The sequence below is a fragment of the Oncorhynchus masou genome, chromosome 25 (assembly GCF_036934945.1).
Source record: "Oncorhynchus masou masou isolate Uvic2021 chromosome 25, UVic_Omas_1.1, whole genome shotgun sequence".
Lineage (NCBI taxonomy): Eukaryota > Metazoa > Chordata > Actinopteri > Salmoniformes > Salmonidae > Oncorhynchus > Oncorhynchus masou.
Genome location: NC_088236.1, coordinates 27,147,478 through 27,153,477, shown reverse-complemented (window position 1 = coordinate 27,153,477; position 6,000 = coordinate 27,147,478).

Here is a 6,000-nt window from a genome sequence, read left to right as displayed (position 1 = left end):
AGCGTATACCATAATACCAGCCCAGACATCGAGAGCTGCTGTCTGTGTGTTGATGCTGAATTCAAACATTCAGTGGTCTGGTCCAATGGATGTTATCAAAATCTGTCTTCCAGTTTAAACAGTGTATTTCACTTCGCCTGTCGGTAAAAAAAAAAGTAATTTCTCAAACGTGACATGCTTTCCCATGTGTTTTACTGGGAGAATGCGTGTAAATTCGAAAGGAATTTTTGACACGAATCCTCATCCAAAAATGTTGATTCGTGAGCGGATTCCATTATGCTCTACTCTGGGGCAGTGGGCTAAAGTCCGTCACGTCGCTGGTAATGGGGACATACATAAATGCCAACCAAATAACATTTTGGTCAGTGTGTGTGTGTTAACTATTTAACTGTACGAGAAAGGTTAAAAGGCCTCAAATTGTAAATATCGGTATAGGTTTTTTTGTATCGCCAAACATTTCCTATCAGTGCATCGCATCCCTAGTTTCCGATGTTCTAGGAAGATGGACAGGGACTTTGCCCTCCTAGCTTCAGGGGGAAGCAGGTTCCAACATTGGGGTGCCAGGACAGAGAAGAGCTATGACAGGGCTGAGAGGGAGCTGGATGGGCCAAGAGACCCGAGGTGGCAGAATGGAGCACTCGGGTTGTGGTGCAGGGTTAATGCATAGCCTGTGTTAGGGAGGGGCAATTACTCTTGCTGTTCTATAGCTAAGCACCATGGTCTTGTAGTAGATGTGAGCTTTCAACTGGAAGCCAGTGGAGTATGCGGAGGAGCAGGGTGACATGAGATTACTTGGGAAGGTTGAAAAGCAGGTGGGCTGCTGTGTTCTGGGTAAATCACACACGTGGGGAGCCCAGCCAACAGCGAGTTGCAGTGGTCCAGACAGGAGAGGACAAGTGCCTGGATTAGGACCTGCGCCATTTCCTGTGTGAGGTAGGGTCGTACTCTATGGATGTTGTAGAGCATGAACCTGCAGGAGCGGGTCACTGCTTTGATGTTGGCAGAGAACGACAGGATGTTGTCTCGGGTCACGCCAAGGTTCCTTACACTCTGGGAGGGCGACACTGTGGAGATGTCAACCGTGATGGAGAGGTTTTTGAGCAGGCAAGCCTTCCCCGGGAGGAAGATGTCTTGTCAACCTGTCTTCTCCAGGTTGAGCTTGAGGTGTTGGGCCGACATCCAAGTTGAGATATGTTTTTATTTAACCTTTGTTTAACTGGACAAGTCAGTTAAGAACAAATTCTTATTTACAGTGGGTTAACTGCCTTGTTCAGGGGCAGAACAACAGATTTATACCTTGTCAGCTCGGGGATTCAATCTAGCACCTTCTGGTTACTGGCCCAACGCTCTAACCACTTGGCTACCTGCCACCCCATCTGCCAGGTACGCAGAGATGCGTGTCACAACCTGGGTGTCAGAAAGGGGAAAGGAGAAAAGTAATTGAGTGTCATACGCATAGCAATGATAGGAGAGACCATGTGAGGATATCACGGAGCCAAGAGTGTGCATAGCCTGAGACACCCAGCCCTGAGAGGGTGGACAGGAGGAGCTGAGGGTTCACAGTGTCGACGGCAGCAGATAGATCTAGGAGGATGAGAACAGAGGAGAGAGTCAGCTTTGGCAATGCGGAGAGCCTTCGTGACACAGAGAAGAGCAGTCTCAGTTGAGTGACCCATCTAGAAGCCTGACTGGTTAGGGTCAAGAAGATCGTTCTGAGAGTGATAACGAGAAACTGTATCAGAGACAGCACACTTAAGTGTTGGAAAGAAAATAAAGGGATACAGGTCTATAGTTTTTGACGTCAGATGAGTTGAGTGTTGATTTCTTGAGGAGGGGAGCAACTCGGGCCATTTTGAAGTCAGAGGGATGCAGCCAGTGGTCAGGAATGAGATGAGTGGAGTGAGGAATGGGAGAAGGTCTCCAGAGATGGTCTGAGAAGGGAGGAGTGGATGGGGTCGAGTGAGCAGGTTGTTGGGCGGCCAGACCTCACTAGTCGCAGGATGTTGTCTGGGGAGAGAGGGGAGAAAGAGGTCAAGGTGTAGGACAGTTCTGTGTGAGTAAGATCAGTGGACTCCATAGGCTGAGTGAATGAGTGGTGGATGTCAACCTTTTTTTCAAAGTGGTTGACAAAGTCGTCCGCGGAGGGAGGGGAGCGGTGGAGGGTTAAGGAGGGAGGAGAGAGTCAAAAAGAGTTTCCTATGGTTAGAGGCAGAAGCTTGACATTTAGAGTGGTAGAAAGCTGCTTTAGCAGCAGATACAGAGGAAGAAAAGGTAGAGAGGAGGGAGTGAAAGGATGATAGGTCCTCCAGAAGTTTAGCTTTCCTCCATTTATGCTCAGCTGCCCGGGTATCTGTTCTGTAAGCTCGCAACGAATCACTCTGCCACAGAGCAGGAAGAGGAGGGCCGAGCCGGCCGGGAGGAAAGGGGACAGTGCGAGTCATAGATTGTGGAAAGGGAGGAGAGTAGGGTTGAAGAGGCAGAATCAGGAGGATTTAGCAGAAGGGAGAGATAATAGGATAGAAGAGAAAAGAGTTGTGAGAGAGAGAGCAAAGCTTACGAAGGCGCATGACCATGTGGGTAGGGGCTGAGTGGTTAGGGTTGGAGGAAAGGGAGACAGAAAAAGAAACAAAGTAGTGATCAGAGAGACCTGGGGGGGGGGGGGGGGGGTTGCAGTGTGATTAGTAGGCGAGCAGCCTCAAGTAAAGTTGAGGTCAAGCGTGGTGCCTGCCTTGTGAGTTGAAGGGGATTTGGTGAGGGTGATTTAAAAAGAGGCATGTAATTTAAAGAGTTGGAAAGAAATGAATCAAAGGCAGACGTTGGGAGGTTGAAGTCGCCAAGTAATAAGAGCGGTGAACCATCGTCAGGAAATTAGCTTATCAGTGTCAAGCTCATTGAGGAACTCTCCGAGGGAACCTGGTGAGCAATAGATGACAAAATGTTAAGTTTGAGTGGACAAGTGACAGCATGGAATTCAAATGAGGAGACGGACAGGTGAGAGGGGGAGAAAAAAATAATCTCCATTTGGGAGAAATAAGTAGACCCGTGCCACCACTGCAACGACCAGATGCTCTCAGACTATGAGAGAAAACATAGTTAGATGAAGAAAGAGCAGCTGGGGTAGCAGTGTTCTCTGGGGTGATCCATGTCTGCTTTTGAATGTTCTCCAATAAAAATTAATTTATGTAATATTAAGAATGTGCAGTGCAGACACATATTATTCGTCAAGGGACTGAAGGGCAGCATAGGCTGAGATGAACTCGACATTCTCAAACGCAGATGGGCAGTTCCAAACACTGCCAGACCCGGAATTCCACAAAAAAATTGAATTATATCAAATTTTATTGGTCACATACAAATATTTAGCTAATGTTATTGCGAAATGTTTGTGTTCCGAGCTCCAACAGTGCAGTAGTAACTAACAGTGCAGTAGTATCTAAAAAACAATTCACAACAATACACACAAATCTAAAATTAGAAGAATGGAACTAAGAAATATATAAATGTTAGATCGACTGGTGCCTGACTAAAATACAGTAGAATCGAATACAGTATGAGATCAGTAAAGCAGTAAGTAAACATTATTTAAACGGTATTAAAGTGGCCAGTGATTACAAGTCTATATATATAGGGCAGCAGCCTGTAATGTGCAGGGTTGCGTAACCGGGTGGATGCCGGCTAGTGATGAATATTTAACAGTCTGATGACCTTACGATAAACCTATGACAGAGAGACTGAAAAACAGCTTCTGATGCACCTGTACTGTTCTCGCCTTCTGGATGATAGCAAGGTGAACAGGCCGTGGCTGTGGTGGTTGATGCCCTTGATTATTTTGGCCTTCCTTTGACATCGGGTGCTGTAGGTGCCTGGAGGGCAGGTAGTTTGCCCCCAGTGTTGCGTTAGGCAGACCGCACCACCCTCTGGAGAGCCCTGCAGTTCCAGGCGGTGCAGTTGCCATACCAGGCGGTGATACAGCCTGACAAGATGCTCTCAATTGTGCATCTAAAAGTTGAGGGTTTAGGGGCCATGCCAAATTTCTTCAGTCTCCTGAGGTTTAAGAGGCGCTGCTGCGCCTTCTTCACCACACTGTCTGTGTGGGTGGACCATTTCAGTTTGTCAGTGATGTGTACCTCGAGCAACTTGAAGCTTTCCACCTTCTCCACTGTGGTCCTATAAATGTAGATAGTGCGTGCTCCCTCTGCTGTTTCCTGAAGTCCACAATCAGTTTCTTTGTTTTTTAGACATTGAGTGAGAGGTTATTTTCCTGGCACCACTCTCCCAGGGCCCTCACCTCCTCCCTGTAGGCTGGCTCGTCATTGTTGGAAATCAAGCCTACTACTATTGTGTCGCCTGCAAACTTGATGATTGAGTTGGAGGCATGCGTGGCCACGCAGTCATGAGTCAACCAGGAGAACAGGAGGGGGCTGAGCACGCACCCTTGTGGGGACCGTAAGTTGAGGATCAGCGAAGTGGAGGTGTTGTTTCCTACTTTAACCACCTGGGGGCGGCACATCAAGAAGTCCAGGACCCAGTTGCACAGGGCTGGGTTCAGACCCAGGGCCCAGAACTTAATGATGAGCTTGGAGGGTACTAAGGTATTGAATGCTGAGCAATTGTCAATGAACAGCATTCTTACATAGGTATTCCTCGTCTATATGGGATAGGGCAGTGTGCAATGCGATTGCATCGTCTGGATCTATTGGGGCGGTAAGCAAATTGTAGTGGGTCTAGGTTGGCAGGAAAGGGAGAGGTGATATGATCCTTAAGTAGCCTCTCAAAGCAGTTATTGATGATAGGAGTGCTACTGGGCGATAGTCATTTAGTTTAGTTACCTTTGCTTTCTTGGGTACAGGAACAATAGTGAACATCTTGAAGCAAGTGGGGACAGCAGACTGGGATAGGGAGAGATTGAATGAGTCCGTAAACACTCCAGCCAGCTGGTCTGCGCATGCTCCGAGGACACGGCTAGGGATGCCGTCTGGGCCGGCAGCCTTGCGAGGGTTAACATGCTTAAATGTCTTACTCACGTCGGCCACGGAGAAGGACAGCCCACAGTCCTTGGTAGCGGGTCGCATCAGTGGCACTGTGTTATCCTTAAAGCGGGCAAAGGTGGTTAGCTTGTCCGGAAGCAAGACGGTGTCCACAACATGGCAGGTTTTTCCTTTGTAGTCCGTGATTGTCTGTAGACCCTGCCACATACAGTGGGGAGAACAAGTATTTGATAACCTGCAAAATCGGCAGTGTTTCCTACTTACAAAGCATGTAGAGGTCTGTCATTTTTATCATAGGTACACTTCAACTGTGAGAGACGGAATCAGAAAATCAGATTGTATGATTTTTAAGTAATTAATTTGCATTTTATTGCATGACATAAGTATTTGATACATCAGAAAAGCAGAACTTAATTTTTAGTACAGAAACCTTTGTTTTCAATTACAGAGATCATACGTTTCCTGTAGATCTTGACCAGGTTTGCACACACTGCAGCAGGGATTTTGGCCCACTCCTCCATACAGACATTCTCCAGATCCTTCAGGTTTCTGGGCTGTCGCTGGGCAATACGGACTTTCAGCTCCCTCCAAAGATGTTCTATTGGGTACAGGTCTGGAGACTGGCTAGGTCACTTCAGGACCTTTAGATGCTTCTTATGGAGCCACTCCTTAGTTGCCCTGGCTGTGTGATTCAGGTCATTGTCATGCTGGAAGACCCAGCCACGAACCATCTTCAATGCTCTTACTGAGGGAAGGAGGTTGTTGGCCAAGATCTCGCGATACATGGCCCCATTCATCCTCCCCTCAATACGGTGCAGTCGTCCTGTCCCCTTTGCAGAGAAGCATCCCCAAAGAATGATATTTCCACCTCCATGCTTCACGGTTGGGATGGTGTTCTTGGGGTTGTACTCATCCTTCTTCTTCCTCCAAACACAGCGAGTGGAGTTTAGACCAAAAAGCTCTATTTTTTGTCTCATCAGACCACATGACCTTCTCCCATTCCTCCTCTGGA